We start from the raw sequence: 19,342 nt of genomic DNA, 5'->3' as shown, positions 1-19,342 counted from the left end.
GAATAGAGGTTAATAGCTTTATTATAGTGTGGGCGATGTTGGGGTGTGGGGGAATAGGGGTTAATAACTTTATTATAGTGGTGGCGATGTCGGGGAGCAGTGGAATAGGGGTTGATAAATTTTATTAGTGGTGGCGATGTCGGGAGTGGCAGATTAGGGGTTAATAAGTTTAATATAGTATTTGCGATGTGGGAGGGTGGCGGAATAGGGGTTAATAGGTAGTTTATGGGTGTTTAGTGTACTCTGTAACATTTTAGCTATGAGTTTTGTGTAACAGTTTTGTTGCGCAAAACTCATAACTACTGGTCTCAGATAGCGGAGCGGATTGTGACGGTATAGGCTGGAACACAAGTGTTTAGCCTCACCGCACAACCTGTAATACCAGCGCTATGGAAATCCCACGCAAAAATTTCATTTATTTTAGTGCGGGATTAATGTTACGTTACAGGCTAAAATGCTTGCGGTATAGCTATACCGATAAGACTCGTAATGGCTGAAATGGCCATTTTTTCAGCATTAAAACCGGAACACAAAACTCGTATTCTAGGTGTTTGTGAAGAACATAGGAATGTAAAATATGAATAACTCCAGCCGGATTAGCAAGCAATAAGTGTAAGTTTTTTTTTCTTCTGTGCTCTCTATTGACTTTTATGGAGAAATGTAATACGCGCACAACCCAACGCATGCAGAAAGCTTACTTCTGGTGAAGTTTAGCGTCACTTGAAATCTGGACCTATGTCTCTTCTTTGCATACAGAACTCTGCATAGCTAGATAAATACCTAGCTCTTAAGTTAAATTTGCCTTTCTAAAATTCTTTGAGGGGCCTCACAGTACTGGCGCAATGTCTTAGATAATCTCGCTAGAGCTGAGACCTTTAGATCATTGGGCCTGTATTGATTCTGTGTACATAGATTTGCCGAGGTAAACAATTTTTTTATTTCTATGTTTATTTTGTAAAATTTTTCCTGTGAAGAAAAGGCATGTTACCTCTACAGACAGATTTTTTTCAGTTTTTAGAACTGCAAACCAAGCATCTCTGATATTATCTTTGGCCTAGATTTAGAGTTGGGCGGTAGCCGTGAAAACCAGCGTTAGAGGCTCCTAACGCTGGTTTTGGGCTACCGCCGGTATTTGGAGTCAGTCAGGAAAGGGTCTAACGCTCACTTTCCAACCGCAACTTTTCCATACCGCAGATCCCCTTACGTCATTTGCGTATCCTATCTTTTCAATGGGATCTTTCTAACGCCGGTATTTAGAGTCTTGGCTGAAGTGAGCGTTAGAAATCTAACGACAAAACTCCAGCCGCAGAAAAAAGTCAGTAGTTAAGAGCTTTCTGGGCTAACGCCGGTTTATAAAGCTCTTAACTACTGTGCTCTAAAGTACACTAACACCCATAAACTACCTATGTACCCCTAAACCGAGGTCCCCCCACATCACCGCCACTCTATTAAATTTTTTTAACCCCTAATCTGCCAACCGCCACCTACGTTATACTTATGTACCCCTAATCTGCTGCCCCTAACACCGCCGACCCCTATATTATATTTATTAACCCCTAATCTGCCCCCCTCAATGTCGCCTCCACCTGCCTACACTTATTAACCCCTAATCTGCCGAGCGGACCGCACCGCTACTATAATAAAGTTATTAACCCCTAATCCGCCTCACTCCCGCCTCACTAACCCTATAATAAATAGTATTAACCCCTAATCTGCCCTCCCTAACATCGCCGACACCTAACTTCAATTATTAACCCCTAATCTGCCGACCGAATCTCGCCGCTACTGTAATAAATGGATTAACCCCTAAAGCTAAGTCTAACCCTAACCCTAACACCCCCCTAAGTTAAATATAATTTAAATCTAACGAAATAAATTAACTCTTATTAAATAAATTATTCCTATTTAAAGCTAAATACTTACCTGTAAAATAAACCCTAATATAGCTACAATATACATTATAATTATATTATAGCTAAATTTAGGATTTATATTTATTTTACAGGTAACTTTGTATTTATTTTAACCAGGTACAATAGCTATTAAATAGTTAAGAACTATTTAATAGCTAAAATAGTTAAAATAATTACAAAATTACCTGTAAAATAAATCCTAACCTAAGTTACAATTAAACCTAACACTACACTATCAATAAATAAATTAAATAAAATACCTACAATTACCTACAATTAAACCTAACACTACACTATCAATACATTAATTAAATACAATACCTACAAATAACTACAATTAAATAAACTAACTAAAGTACAAAAAATAAAAAAGAACTAAGTTACAAAAAATAAAAAAATATTTACAAACATTAGAAAAATATTACAACAATTTTAAACTAATTACACCTACTCTAAGCCCCCTAATGAAATTACAAAGCCCCCCAAAATAAAAAAATGCCCTACCCTATTCTAAATTACAAAAGTTCAAAGCTCTTTTACCTTACCAGCCCTGAACAGGGCCCTTTGCGGGGCATGCCCCAAGAATTTCAGCTCTTTTTTGCCTGTAAAAAAAACACATACAATACCCCCCCCAACATTACTACCCACCACCCACATACCCCTAATCTAACCCAAACCCCCCTTAAATAAACCTAACACTAAGCCCCTGAAGATCTTCCTACCTTATCTTCACCTCACTGGGTATCACCGATCGGTCCTGGCTCCAAAATCTTCATCCAACCCAAGCGGGGGCTGGCGATCAGCCAATCAGATTGAGCTCGCATTCTATTGGCTGTTCCGATCAGCCAATAGAATGCGAGCTCAATCTGATTGGCTGATCGGATCAGCCAATCGGATTGAACTTGATTCTGATTGGCTGATTCCATCAGCCAATCAGAATTTTCCTACCTTAATTCCGATTGGCTGATAGAATCCTATCCGCCAATCAGAATTCAAGGGACGCCATCTTGGATGACGTCCCTTAAAGGAACCGTCATGCATCAGTTGGACGTCGTCGGAAGAAGATTGATCCGCGCTGGAGGTCTTCACGATGGAGCCGTTCCTCATCGGATGAAGATAGAAGATGCCGCTTGGATCAAGATGGTTGCCGGTCTGGATCGCCTCTTCTTCCCGGATAGGATGAAGACTTTGGAGCCTCTTCTGGACCTCTTCAGCCGCAGGATTATGGATCGCCAGCCCCCGCTTGGGTTGGATGAAGATTTTGGAGCCAGGACCGATCGGTGATACCCGGTGAGGTGAAGATAAGGTAGGAAGATCTTCAGGGGCTTAGTGTTAGGTTTATTTAAGGGGGGTTTGGGTTAGATTAGGGGTATGTGGGTGGTGGGTTGTAATGTTGGGGGGGGTATTGTATGTGTTTTTTTACAGGCAAGAGCTGAATTTCTTGGGGCATGCCCCGCAAAGGGCCCTGTTCAGGGCTGGTAAGGTAAAAGAGCTTTGAACTTTTGTAATTTAGAATAGGGTAGGGCATTTTTTTATTTTGGGGGGGGCTTTGTAATTTCATTAGGGGGCTTAGAGTAGGTGTAATTAGTTTAAAATTGTTGTAATATTTTTCTAATGTTTGTAAATATTTTTTTATTTTTTGTAACTTAGTTCTTTTTTATTTTTTGTACTTTAGTTAGTTTATTTAATTGTAGTTATTTGTAGGTATTGTATTTAATTAATGTATTGATAGTGTAGTGTTAGGTTTAATTGTAGGTAATTGTAGGTATTTTATTTAATTTATTTATTGATAGTGTAGTGTTAGGTTTAATTGTAACTTAGGTTAGGATTTATTTTACAGGTAATTTTGTAATTATTTTAACTATTTTAGCTATTAAATAGTTCTTAACTATTTAATAGCTATTGTACCTGGTTAAAATAAATACAAAGTTACATGTAAAATAAATATAAATCCTAAAATAGCTATAATATAATTATAATTATATTGTAGCTATATTAGGGTTTATTTTACAGGTAAGTATTTAGCTTTAAATAGGAATAATTTATTTAATAAGAGTTCATTTATTTCGTTAGATTTAAATTATATTTAATTTAGGGGGGTGTTAGGGTTAAAGTTAGACTTAGCTTTAGGGGTTAATAAATTTATTAGAGTAGCGGTGAGCTCCTGTCGGCAGATTAGGGGTTAATACTTGAAGTTAGGTGTTAGCAATGTTAGGGAGGGCAGATTAGGGGTTAATACTAATACTATTTATTATAGGGTTATTGAGGCGGGAGTGAGGCGGATTAGGGGTTAATACTTGAAGTTAGGTGTCGGCAATGTTAGGGAGGGCAGATTAGGGGTTAATACTATTTATTATAGGGTTATTGAGGCGGGAGTGAGGTGGATTAGGGGTTAATAAATTTATTATAGTAGCGCTCAGGTCCGGTCGGCAGATTAGGGGTTAATAAGTGTAGTTAGGTGGAGGCAACGTTGGGGGCGGCAGATTAGGGGTTAATAAATATAATATAGTGGTCGGCGATGTTAGGGCAGCAGATTAGGGGTACATAGGGATAATGTAGGTGGCAGGGGTGTACGGAGCGGCAGATTAGGGGTTAAAAATAATATGCAGGGATCAGCGATAGCGGGGGCGGCAGATTAGGGGTTAATAAGTGTAAGGTTAGGGGTGTTTAGACTCGGGGTACATGTTAGAGTGTTAGGTGCAGACGTAGGAAGTGTTTCCACATAGAAAACAATGGGGCTGCGTTAGGAGCTGAACGCTGCTTTTTTGCAGGTGTTAGGTTTTTTTTCAGCTCAAACAGCCCCATTGTTTTCTATGGGGGAATCGTGCACAAGCACGTTTTTGAAGCTGGCCGCGTCCGTAAGCACCGCTGGTATCGAGAGTTGAAGTTGCGGTAAATATGCTATACGCTCCTTTTTTGGAGCCTAACGCAGCCATTCTGTGAACTCTAAATACCAGCGGTATTTAAAAGGTGCGGCCAGAAAAAAGCCAGCGTAGCTAACGCACCCCTTTGGCCGCAGAATTCTAAATCTAGGCGTTTGTGCGCAAACTATTTAATTTGAATTTGCAATACTCGAGCCAACCCGCACACTTAAAGTAATTTCTTACGCTCGATTGGGAGCGCTAAATAATGCTCCACATGTTATCTAGTCCTATGTCGGTAGGTTTTTTTTAGAAAGAAAAAGAGAGAAATGCCCATTGTAAATAAACCGAAACTAAGGCCTAGATTACAAGTAGCGCTGCAAATCCGTTAAGAAAACCCTGCACACTATTGTGGCTTTTTTGCAATTTGCATTGCTCCACCATTCCAAGTTTCAAAATAACTAACCCACATACCACGTACAAACCAAATTCAGCACATATTCCCCCATAGAGATCAAAAGTGTGTGGGGAAAAAATTAACACCTGCAATTGTGAAATCACCATCACATTTTCGCATTCCCCATTGAAGTCTATGGAGAAAAAAATGTGTACCAAAAACCTAACACCCTACTATAAGCCCCTAGTCTGATAACCCCTAAACAGCCATCCCCCCACAACGCAACCACTAAATAAAACTATTAGCCACTAAACTGCCATCCCCCCACAATGCAAACACTAAATAAAACTATTAACCCCTAAACAGCCATCCCCCACAACGCAACCACTAAATAAAACTATTAACCCCTAAACTGCCATCCCCCCACAACGCAACCACTAAATAAAACTATTAGCCACTAAACTACCATCCCCCCACAATGCAAACACTAAATACAACTATTAAACCCTTAAAGTGAAGGTAAACTTACCCTAATGTCGACAGAGTATAGCATTTTGCTTGTAAAATAAATATGACTTTCATTCATCAATTCTGTGTAGATATAAAGTTATCGCCATATAAATCTATGCATAAATGAGCCGCAAATTCAACCCGTTTTTTTTTTTTTTTTTTTATCTGTCGATCACGTTTATCTCAAACCCAATTGAAATTCTGGCCGTTAGGCGGCCGTCACTCCACGTCATCCGCCCCTTCTTTCAGCTGCGCATGCGCTATTAAATTTTTCGCCTCAATGAAATCCAAACGCGCTCCCGTTTCGCGCATGCGTATTTGTACGAGCTATGTATTAAATATGGAACGGGGATTTGCGCATGCGCATTGTAATTCAATATCGCGAGCGCGCATCTGGGAGCACTTAGAGAGCGGGTGGGACCACCGAAGACGTAACACAATACAAAATAAGGAAGTAGGACTTGGGAGGAGTCGGATCAAAACAGTGGTGAATTCTAACTATAATTTTTAATAAAACTTTGGCAGAAAATGAAAAAATAACTAAGCGACTACATGAAGGGGATAATGATAAATGGTAGGTTGTCTTTAAGAAAGGCTAACTTTACCTTCACTTTAACCACCATCCCCCCACAGCGTATTAAACTAATAACTAAACCCCCTAACCTAACACCCCATAACTTAACTCCAATTAAAATACACATAAATTAAAGTAAAAATATACTACCTTAAAAAAATAAAATTACCTGTTATACAAAATTAAAACCTAAGCTTAAAATTAAAAAAATAACATTACTTGTAAAACAAACTTGTCCGTCCTCATCTTCAGAGCATCAACAGGGAGGTCCTCTTCAGCTGCTTTTATCTTATTAGCTGATTTAAATTTGAAGAATCAAATCAGCCAATAGGAATGCAATGTTACCCTTATCTTCAGAGCATCAACAGGGAGCTCCTCTTCATGCGGTCTCCAGACGCACACTGAAGATTGAATACATTCCTATTGACTGAACAAATTCAAATAGTCTAAAAGGATGTAAGCTACTTTCATCCTATTGGCTGATTTGAATTTGAAGAATCAAATCAGCCAATAGGAATGCAATGGTAGCCTTATATAAAAGGGGTACCTTGCTTTCAATCTTCAGTGTGCGGCTGGAGAACGCATAAAGAGGAGCTCAATGTCAATGCTCTAAAGATGAGGAATGACAGCGCCACTGACATTGCTGAAGACTTCGCCATCGCCACCGGGATGAAGATTAAAGAAGATGGTCCCGCGGTGGATGAAGATGGATCGCCGCCTTTCATCATTGTTGAGTACCAATTTTGGGCTTAGTGGGTTCTTTTGTTTTTTTATTGGTTTTTTTTTAGATTAGGGCTTTTTTTATTTTAATGGGCAGAAAAAGAGCTGAATGCCCATCCAAATGTCCTTTTCAGGGCAATGCATAGATTAGGGGGTTTTAGTTAGGATTTTTTTTTATTTTGCAGAGGCTGTCGGAAATTTATTTGTAGATTGGGGGGGATTTTGGGGTGTTTTTTGGGGGGGGGGTATTAGAATAGGAATACATGTTTTCATTTTATATAATTGCATTGTTTTTTGTGATGGTAGGTTGTTTTTTTTTTGGTAATGGTAGGGTTTTTTATTTTTGTAAGGGTAGGGTTTTTTATTTTTAGTAATGTTAGGATTTTGTATTTTTTGTAAAAAAATTTAACAAGTAATGGTATTTTTTTTTTTAGTTTAAGCTTAGGTTTTAATTTTGTTTTACATGTAAGTTTTTTTTAAGGTAGTTAGAATATTTTTACTTTAATTTAGGTGTATTTTAATTGGGGCTAAGTTAGGGGGTGTACCCCCTACTCTTACACCCCCTAACTTAAAGGGACATTATACACTCATTTTTTTCCTTGCATAAATGTTTTGTAGATGATCTATTTATATAGCCCATAAAGTTTTTAAAAAAAATAAATGTATAGTTTTGCTTATTTTTAAATAACATTGCTCTGATTTTCAGACTCCTAACCAAGCCCCAAAGTTTTATGTGAATACGCTCGACTACCTACTCCAGCTTGCTCCTGTTTGTGTAAAGGGTCTTTTCATATGCAAAAGAAGGGGGAGGGTGTGGAGTGTTTTATTTGCCACTTGCAGTGGGCTTTCCAGCTGCCTTTTCAACAGAGCCAAACTGACAGCTTCTAAGTAAGGCCTAGATTTGGAGTTTGGCGGTAGATGGGCTGTTAACGCTACGCAGGCTTTTTTCTGGCCGCACCATAAAATTAACTCTGGTATCGAGAGTTCAAAAAAATGCTGTGTTAGGCTCCAAAAAAGGAGCGTAGAGCATTTTTACCGCAAATGCAACTCTCGATACCAGAGTTGCTTACGGACGCGGCCAGCCTCAAAAACGTGCTCGTGCACGATTCTCCCATAGGAAACAATGGGGCTGTTTGAGCTGAAAAAAAACCTAACACCTGCAAAAAAGGAGCGTTCAGCTCCTAACGCAGCCCCATTGTTTCCTATGGGGAAACACTTCCTACGTCTGCACCTAACACTCTAACATGTACCCCGAGTCTAAACACCCCTAACCTTACACTTATTAACCCCTAATCTGCCGCCCCCGCTATCGCTGACCCCTGCATTATATTATTAACCCCTAATCTTCCACTCCGTAAACCGCCGCAACTTACATTATCCCTATGTACCCCTAATCTGCTGCCCCTAACACCGCCGACCCCTATATTATATTTATTAACCCCTAACCTGCCCCCCACAACGTCGCCGCCAGCTACTTACAATAATTAACCCCTAATCTGCCGAGCGGACCTGAGCGCTACTATAATAAAGTTATTAACCCCTAATCCGCCTCACTAACCCTATCATAAATAGTATTAACCCCTAATCTGCCCTCCCTAAAATCGCCGACACCTAACTTCAATTATTAACCCCTAATCTGACGACCGGAGCTCATCGCTACTATAATAAATGGATTAACCCCTAAAGCTAAGTCTAACCCTAACACTAACACCCCCCTAACTTAAATATAATTTACATCTAACGAAATTAATTAACTCTTATTAAATAAATTATTCCTATTTAAAGCTAAATACTTACCTGTAAAATAAACCCTAATATAGCTACAATATAAATTATAATTATATTGTAGCTATTTTAGGATTAATATTTATTTTACAGGCAACTTTGTATTTATTTTAACCAGGTACAATAGCTATTAAATAGTTAAGAACTATTTAATAGTTACCTAGTTAAAATAATAACAAAATTACCTGTAAAATAAATCCTAACCTAAGTTATAATTAAACCTAACACTACCCTATCAATAAATTAATTAAATAAAATACCTACAATTACCTACAATTAACCTAACACTACACTATCAATAAATAAATTAAATACAATTGCTACAAATAACTACAATTACATAAACTAACTAAAGTACAAAAAATAAAAAATAACTAAGTTACAAAAAAATAAAAAAATATTTACAAACATAAGAAAAATATTACAACAATTTTAAACTAATTACACCTACTCTAAGCCCCCTAATAAAATAACAAAGACCCCCAAAATAAAAAAAATGCCCTACCCTATTCTAAATTAATAGAGTTAAAAGCTCTTTTACCTTACCAGCCCTGAACAGGGCCCTTTGCGGGGCATGCCCCAAGAAAATCAGCTCTTTTGCCTGTAAAAAAAAACATACAATACCCCCCCCAACATTACAACCCACCACCCACATACCCCTAATCTAACCCAAACCCCCCTTAAATAAACCTAACACTAAGCCCCTGAAGATCTTCCTACCTTGTCTTCACCATCCAGGTATCACCGATCCGTCCTGGCATCCGGTGCTGAAGAGGTCCAGAAGAGGCTCCAAAGTCTTCCTCCTATCCGGCAAGAAGAGGACATCCGGACCGGCAAACATCTTCTCCAAGCGGCATCTTCGATCTTCTTCCATCCGGTGCGGAGCGGGTCCATCTTGAATCAGCCGACGCGGATCCATCCTCTTCTTCCGGCATCTCCCGACGAATGACGGTTCCTTTAAGGGACGTCATCCAAGATGGCGTCCCTCGAATTCCGATTGGCTGATAGGATTCTATCAGCCAATCGGAATTAAGGTAGGAATATTCTGATTGGCCAATAGAATGCGAGCTCAATCTGATTGGCTGATTGGATCAGCCAATCGGATTGAACTTGATTCTGATTGCTGATTCCATCAGCCAATCAGAATATTCCTACCTTAATTCAGATTGGCTGATAGAATCCTATCAGCCAATCGGAATTCGAGGGACGCCATCTTGGATGACGTCCCTTAAAGGAACCGTCATTCGTCGGGAGACGCCGGAAGAAGAGGATGGATCCGCGTCGGCTGATTCAAGATGGACCCGCTCCGCACCGGATGGAAGAAGATGCCGCTTGGAGAAGATGTTTGCCGGTCCGGATGTCCTCTTCTTGCCGGATAGGAGGAAGACTTTGGAGCCTCTTCTGGACCTCTTCAGCACCGGATGCCAGGACGGATCGGTGATACCTGGATGGTGAAGACAAGGTAGGAAGATCTTCAGGGGCTTAGTGTTAGGTTTATTTAAGGGGGGTTTGGGTTAGATTAGGGGTATGTGGGTGGTGGGTTGTAATGTTGGGGGGGTATTGTATGTTTTTTTTTACAGGCAAAAGAGCTGATTTTCTTGGGGCATGCCCCACAAAGGGCCCTGTTCAGGGCTGGTAAGGTAAAAGAGCTTTTAACTCTATTAATTTAGAATAGGGTAGGGCATTTTTTTATTTTGGGGGTCTTTGTTATTTTATTAGGGGGCTTAGAGTAGGTGTAATTAGTTTAAAATTGTTGTAATATTTTTCTTATGTTTGTAAATATTTTTTTATTTTTTGTAACTTAGTTATTTTTTATTTTTTGTACTTTAGTTAGTTTATGTAATTGTAGTTATTTGTAGCAATTGTATTTAATTTATTTATTGATAGTGTAGTGTTAGGTTAATTGTAGGTAATTGTAGGTATTTTATTTAATTAATTTATTGATAGGGTAGTGTTAGGTTTAATTATAACTTAGGTTAGGATTTATTTTACAGGTAATTTTGTTATTATTTTAACTAGGTAACTATTAAATAGTTCTTAACTATTTAATAGCTATTGTACCTGGTTAAAATAATTACCAAGTTGCCTGTAAAATAAATATTAATCCTAAAATAGCTACAATATAATTATTATTTATATTGTAGCTATATTAGGGTTTATTTTACAGGTAAGTATTTAGCTTTAAATAGGAATAATTTATTTAATAAGAGTTAATTAATTTCGTTAGATGTAAATTATATTTAAGTTAGGGGGGTGTTAGTGTTAGGGTTAGACTTAGCTTTAGGGGTTAATCCATTTATTATAGTAGCGATGAGCTCCGGTCGTCAGATTAGGGGTTACTAATTGAAGTTAGGTGTCGGCGATGTTAGGGAGGGCAGATTAGGGGTTAATACTATTTATGATAGGGTTAGTGAGGCGGATTAGGGGTTAATAACTTTATTATAGTAGCGCTCAGGTCCGCTCGGCAGATTAGGGGTTAATAAGTGTAGTTAGGTGTCGGCGACGTTGAGGGGGGCAGATTAGGGGTTAATAAATATAATATAGGGGTCGGCGGTGTTAGGGGCAGCAGATTAGGGGTACATAAGGATAACGTAGGTGGCGGCGCTTTGCGGTCGGCAGATTAGGGGTTAATTATTATAACAGTGTACTGAGGGGTGTGATCAACCTGCGCTGGGAAAGTTACCAATAAACCACTGGGTAAATGGAGTATCCTCAAACTCCACAGAGAAAAATACAATCATACAATAGTAATAAGGATATTACTATAATAACCCTTGGCGCTAACGTGTAGCTAAAATTGGTAATGCAAAGGTTCTAATTATTGTATACTATAAACAATAAATTACCTTAGTACGATGGAAATGATAATTCCTTACAAATATGTGAAAACTGGGTAGTTGATTAAGGGATGTGCTTAAGGATGAACCAGAGTAATGGTGCAAGTAAAAAATAAACAAATTTTATTACAATCTTAATCGTGCACAGAAATACTTTTAAAACCAAATTTAAAAAACACTCTGATCAGGCGTTTGACAATGTAGTATCAATAAAATCCCTAAAAACCTCAAAATAAAATTGCATAAATAAAATAACAATAAAACAACAATGAGACAATCACTATCACAAATGGTTAATTCGAGATAGAGAACAAAGATCCCATTGGAGACCAAGGAAGATCCACGTCAGCTGGAAGTTAGTGATATTTTAACCGGAGCTGTAACGAGATGAGATCCAAATGAACAGACAGGAAGAGAGCCAAAATTTAAGGTGTTCACTTATTACTTACACCGAAAATGCTCTATGAAGTCCCAGCTGTCTCTCTATAGCGGTCCTGGATTAGATCACTGCTGGATGGATCCCCGAAATGAAGGAAACCTCTTGTCTTTTACAATCCGTATCAGCACTCACGCCAGATAGACCAAACTGTGCTCTGGGTCTCTGTGCGGTCTCGGCGCTGGTAATTAGTTCCAGTCACCTGTGTGTTAGAAAAGTGGGCGGAGCAACGCGTTTCAGCCCGGTCTGGGCCTTTGTCAAGCTCCTGATAGATGGGAGGTCAGGTCTTTTATACCGTCACCCCTGCATATGATTGGTTAGGCATTAATTCAAAACAAAGGGAACTGCGATACAGATACAAAATGATACATTTTTTCTATTGTTACTTTCTGCTCTTATTCATAATACATTTAAAGATGCACAATTTGCCCTTCAAATTTCAGCTTATTTGATGATCAATTTTAGATTCTTTTAAGATTAACAATCATTTTTATTTATAATGGATTCGTAGAGACATACAGAAAGGGGAAATTTATTTTCATTTTTCACTTGCACCCCCTATATTATCCCGTCCAAAGCACATCCCGCAGGGAAAAACAGGTTTTTTAAAAGTTTTTTAAAAAACAACTCTCTATGTCAATTATATTGTCCCAGTATCAATTTATATTGTTTAAGTATAATCTAATAGAGAACCATACAGTAATCTAAACGGATATATTCAACAAATATAATTTTAAGTCCGCAATATAAATAAAAAAGTTAAGATAATTTACAAAACAAGCAAAACTAAAGGGAAAGGAACAAATAGGATTTATTCTCTAAGGAAACACCCTATATCGAAATCTAAGTTTAGGCCGTTCGGTTTAAGCGATTTTAGATCAAAAATCCATTTGGTCTCTTTTTTAAGTAATTCTGACTGTGCATTTCCCCCTCTCCAGTTCTTTTTCAACTTGTCTATACCCATATATGAAAAACACTTCATATCTCCCCCATTGCAGGTAATGAAGTGTTTTGGTATAGGGAGATCTTTGTTCCTATCTAAATCGTGATTTTCAATCGACCAGATATGTTCACGAATTCGGTCTCGTAGGGGTCTTTCTGATTCCCCTATATATTGCTTGCCACATTTACACTGTATTAGATAGATAACCGATTTGTCTGAGCACCTTATGGTGTCTCTAATTTTATAGGATTTTCCTGTGACAGTTGATTTGAATTCCTTTTCCTTTTTGGAGTGTTTACACGCCTTACAGGTTAGGCATGGAAAAAAACCTTCTAAGGTGTTACCTTTTAAATCCATTTGTTTTTCTTTATTCATAATCTTATGTCTATTTTTATTTTTATTTTCAGTTGGTGCTAGAATGGACTTTAGGTTTCGAGCCTTCTTATAAATAATTTGTGGTTTTTTAGGGAGTAGAGAGCCTATGAGCTCATCGTTCTTTAGTATTCCCCAATGTTTTTTTAGTATTTTTTCTATCAGAAATTTATTATTACTATAATTTGTGATAAATGGAATAAATAAGTTATCCTCTGCAGCTTGTTGAATTCTTTTAGGGTTTTTTTTATTTTTAAATCCATTTTTATTTACCAAATCACATCTATTTACTTGTCTTATTTCTTGTCTTATTTCCTCTATCTTTTTATCATTATAGCCCCTATCTACAAATTTCTGTTTTAATTTTTCAGACTGACTGTCAAAATCGGTTATATTTGTACAATTTTTCTTTATACGTAGGAACTGTCCTTTAGGAATATTGTCAATCCATCTTGGATGGTGACAGCTCGTGTGGTGGATATAGCTATTTGCATCCACATTTTTAAAATGTGTTTTTGAATGTATTTGATTGTTCACAGGGAATAGTTCTAGATCTAAGAAATTCACACTTTTTTTGCTTTTTTCACAAGTAAAACGGAGATTCATCTCATTATTATTCATACTTTCAATAAACTCATTTAACCTAACTTCATCACCCCTCCAAATAATAAGGATGTCATCTATATAACGCTTGTAAGACACCAGGTTTGCTCCAAAGTTGGTATTGCTGAGAAAAAAATGTTCCCAAAAACCCATAAATAAATTTGCATAACTTGGAGCAAACCTGATGCCCATTGCTGTTCCTCTTTCTTGATTAAAAAACTGAGAGTCATAACTGAAAAAATTATGTGTTAAAATGAATTTGATAGAGTCTATAAGGAAACCTTTTTGTTCCTCTTTCAAGGTCTCATCTTTGTCTAAGAAGTGTTTTACGGCTAATATACCGTCATGGTGATTTATACAGGTATATAATGACGTCACATCACATGTGGCAAGGAGGTAATCCTCCTGCCAGGTGATGGTGTCTACTAATTTCAGAACATCTGTAGAATCTTTTAAGTATGACGGTAATGTCCTGACATATTTTTGTAAAAAGATATCCAGATATTCCGATAAATTTGCTGTCAGGGATCCGATTCCTGAGATAATCGGCCTACCTGGAGGGTTAATAAGTGTTTTGTGAATTTTTGGCAAGCAATATAGTAGGGGAATTTTTGGAAATTTGGGTACTATATAGCCTCTCTCTTTGTCATTAAGTATTCCTTTGTCATGTGCAGAATCTATTAATTTTATTAATTCCTCATTGTATCTTTTCGTTGGATCACTCAGTAATTTTTTATAAGTGTCGTTATCTTTTACAATATTTTCACACATTATTTGATAGTCTGCCCGATCTAAGATGACTATTCCCCCGCCCTTGTCTGCGGGCTTTATAATTATATCATCCATCTCCAATTCGCTAATGATCATTAGTTGTTTCCTACTTAAATTGCTATATGTTTTATTTATTTTATCCTCAGTCAGATTTTCAATGTCCCTCAGGATCAATTTCTCAAATGTCTCTATTATAGGACCTTTCTCATGCTTGGGGTAAAATACAGACTTGCTTCTTAGGTCTGTATGTATATATTCACTATTATTGGTTAAAGTATCCCCAGCCATTTTTTCTATTTCACTTTTTTGAAACCATCTCTTTACAGTTAATTTTCTGACAAACTTATGTGCATCAATATATGTCTCGAATCTATTAAGTTTGCAACTTGGTGCAAAAGATAGACCTTTTCCCAATAGTTCCTCATGTTCTGAATTCAGTATTTTCTTACTAAGATTAAAGATACCTAAGTTATTACCTGGTTTCTCTAAAATCGGGTCTTTTTTGAGTCTCCTGCTTCCACCTCTCTTTCCTCTCTGTCTGATGCCCTTCTTTTTCTTAAATCTCTTTGCGGAAGTGGACTTGCAAATGAATTTTGGCCTTGTCCTAAAAAAGGGCGGGATGAAGTAGAGGTGGAGGAAGAAGAAGTAGATGCATGTTGATTTATTTGTTCAGTTTCCCTAGTGTCCTGCAATGGAGCATACCTATTAGACAGTCTCCAATCATTACTATTATCTCGATTTGAATTATATCTATTTTCACCTTGTTGGTTGTATTGAGATCTATTATTATAATTTGGTCTATAGTTTTCATTACTATTTTTTTGTTGTTGTTTACCATCAATATAATTGTATGGTCTATGATCTCTCTGATACATTTGTCTTGCATTATACGATTGATCTCTGTAATTGTAATCCCTTACTCTTGGGCTTTGTTTATTTCCCCTCATGTGGCCATATTCATTACTATTATTATGACTATAGCAGGAGTCGTAATTATTCCCAAAATTATGCTGTTTCTGTAAATGATTATAATTTTCATAATTTTCATAATTTCTGGCCCTAGTGTGCCCTGATACTTGATTATAATCCCCATACCTTCTCTGTTCATTACTCTTATAATGTTGTGAATTGATAGTATTAGCCCTTTCTGCTTTTTTAGGGTCAGTCCTATTATTTTCTTTCTCTGTGAATTTTGTATGTCTCCATGTATGTGAGATATAATTATCCTAATTAGGTTGATTTATGTGGGATAAATAATCCTCACGGTCCCTTTCGAATTTTCTTATTTTAAATTTTAGAATATCCTCCTTAGTACTAGCTAGCAATTTCTTGATTTCTTTTTCTTTGTTTATATAGCTTTAGGGGTTAATCCATTTATTATAGTAGCGATGAGCTCCGGTCGTCAGATTAGGGGTTAATAATTGAAGTTAGGTGTCGGCGATGTTAGGGAGGGCAGATTAGGGGTTAATACTATTTATGATAGGGTTAGTGAGGCGGATTAGGGGTTAATAACTTTATTATAGTAGCGCTCAGGTCCGCTCGGCAGATTAGGGGTTAATAAGTGTAGTTAGGTGTCGGCGACGTTGAGGGGGGCAGATTAGGGGTTAATAAATATAATATAGGGGTCGGCGGTGTTAGGGGCAGCAGATTAGGGGTACATAAGGATAACGTAGGTGGTGGCGCTTTGCGGTCGGCAGATTAGGGGTTAATTATTATAAGTAGCTTGCGGCGACGTTGTGGGGGGCAGGTTAGGGGTTAATAAATATAATACAGGGGTCGGCGCGGTTAGGGGCAGCAGATTAGGGGTACATAAGTATAACGTAGGTGGCGGTCGGCAGATTAGGGGTTAAAAAAAATTATTCGAGTGTCGGCGATGTGGGGGGACCTCGGTTTAGGGGTACATAGGTAGTTTATGGGTGTTAGTGTACTTTAGAGTACAGTAGTTAAGAGCTTTATAAACCGGCGTTAGCCCAGAAAGCTCTTAACTCCTGCTATTTTCCTGCGGCTGGAGTTTTGTCGTTAGAGCTCTAACGCTCACTTCAGAAACTACTCTAAATACCGGAGTTAGAAAGATCCCATTGAAAAGATAGGATACGCAATTGACGTAAGGGGATCTGCGGTATGGAAAAGTCGCGGCTGAAAAGTGAGCGTTAGACCCTTTAATCACTGACTCCAAATACCGGCGGTAGCCTAAAACCAGCGTTAGGAGCCTCTAACGCTGGTTTTCACGGCTACCGCCGAACTCTAAATCTAGGCCTAAGTTTTTAAACAGTATTATACTGGATTTTTATATCAGTATCTGTGCATCTTATTCTTTATAGTAGTGTCTATTACATGCAGTTATATGAAAATTAGTGCATACTGTCCCTTTAACCCCAATTAAAATACACCTAAGTATCAGCTATATTATGAGTTATGCACGCTATAGGGAAATTAACGAATGCAACAAAAGTTTCGTTATTTAACCCCCTATAGAGCAGCCATTACAAGTGTTCAAACAGCCGACTTGTGCATGCGATATGGTTGTGTTGAGCTCCATGCCGCACACAATTCAAGCTCTGTTTTGACGTGCTCGTGCATGCTTTCCCCATAGACATCAATGGGGAGAGTGGGCTAAAAAAAGCCTAACACCTGCGATTGCGGAATGAAAAGCTCCCTAACGCTGCCCCATTGATGTCTATGGGGAAAATAAAAGTTATGTTTAAACCTAACACCCTAACATAAACCCCACATCTAAACAACCCTAATCTGCCGTCCCCGACATCGCCTGCACCTACATCATGTTATTAATCCCTAATCTGCTGCTCCCGATATCGCCGCCACTTAAATAAAGTTATTAACCCCTATTAATTCATCATCCAATAGAATGAGAGCTGCTTAAATCCTATTGGCTGATTTGAACAGCCAATAGGATTTTAGCAGCTCTAATTCCTATTGGCTGATTCAATTTTTTCAGCCAATAGGAATGCAAGGGACGCCATTTTGAATCGCGTACCTTGCATTGAACATTCAGTGTACAGTGGCGACCGTATGAAAAGGATGCTCCGTGCCGGATGTCTTCAGGATGGACCCGCTCCCCACCGCCGGGATCAAGATATAAGATGCCACCTGGATGAAGATAGAAGAGGCCGCCTGGATGAAGACTTCTCGCCGCCTGAATGAGGACTTAGTCGCCTGGATGAAGATAGAAGAGGCCACCTGGATGAAGACTTCTCGCTGCCTGGATGAGGACTTCGCCGCCTGGATGAAGACAGAAGAGGCCACCTGGATGAAGACTTCTCGCCGCCTGGATGAAGATCGTTCAAGCGGGACTTCAAAAACTGTAAGTGGATTGTCGGGGGTTAGTGTTAGTTTTTTTTTTTAAGGGTTTTTTGGGCGTGTTTTTTTTTTTAGATTAGGGTTTGGGTAGCAAAAGAGCTAAATGCCATTTTAAGGGCAATGGGTAGATTCGTTTTTTTTAGAATTAGGTTTATTATTTTAGGGGGTTGGTTGGGTGGTGGGTTTTACTGTTGGGGGGTCTTTGTATTTTTTTTAGGGAAAAGAGCTGATATCTTTGGGGCAATGCCCCACAAAAGGCCCTTTTAAGGGCTATTGGTAGTTTATTGTAGGCTAGGGTTTTTTTATTTTGGGTGGGCTTTTTTATTTTGATAGGGCTATTAGATTAGGTGTAATTCTTTTTTATTTTGGACAATTAAAGGGACACTATACCCAAAAAAAATTCTTTTGTGATTCAGATAGAGCATGCAATTTGAAGCAACTTTCTAATGTACTCCTATTATCAAATTTTCTTCATTCTCTTGGTATGTTTATTTGAAAAGCAAGAATTTAAGTTTAGATGCCTGCCCATTTTTAGTGAACAACCTGGTTTGTCCTTGCTGATTGGGCAGCACCAATAAACAATTGCTGTCCATGGTTCTGAACCACAAATTTGCTGGCTCCTCAGCTTAGATGCCTTTCTTTTTTAAATAAAGATATCAAGAGAACGAAGAAAAATTGATAATAGAAGTAAATTAGAAAGTTGCTTAAAATTGCATGCTCTATCTGAATCACAAAAGAAAAAATTTGGGTACAGTGTCCCTTTAAGTTTATTTTTCGGAATTTAGTGTTTGTTTGTTTTTGTAACTTAGTCTTTTTTATTTTTTGTAATTAGATAGTTTGTAATTTTTAGAATAGTGTTAGGATCTTTTTAATGTGTATTTTAGTTTTATTTAATTGGTAGTTAGTTTAATTTTAGTTAAATAGTTATATTAGTTCAATTGTTAATTTAAATTTAGTTTTTTTAATTTGACAGGTAAGTTTTAATTTAATTTAAATTAGGGAAATTGTAATTTAAATATAAAGTTAGGGGGGCGTTAGATTGAGGGGTTATTAGTTTAATTTAGCTTATTGCAATGTGGGGGGCTTTCAGTTTAGGGGTTAATAGTTTACTTTAGTATATTTCGTTGTGGGGGGCTTGCGGTTTAGGGGTTAATACATTTATTATAGGGGCGGCGGTGTAGGGCTTAATAATTTATGTATAGTGGGGGCGATGTGGGCGGACGGCAGATTAGGGGTTAATAATATTTAAATAGTGTTTGCGATGTGGGAGGGTGGCGGTTTAGGGGTTTATAACTTTATTAT

This window comes from Bombina bombina, chromosome 11 (assembly GCF_027579735.1).
Source record: "Bombina bombina isolate aBomBom1 chromosome 11, aBomBom1.pri, whole genome shotgun sequence".
Lineage (NCBI taxonomy): Eukaryota > Metazoa > Chordata > Amphibia > Anura > Bombinatoridae > Bombina > Bombina bombina.
The sequence above is the reverse complement of the archived record's forward strand: the minus strand, read 5'-3'. Positions refer to the sequence as shown.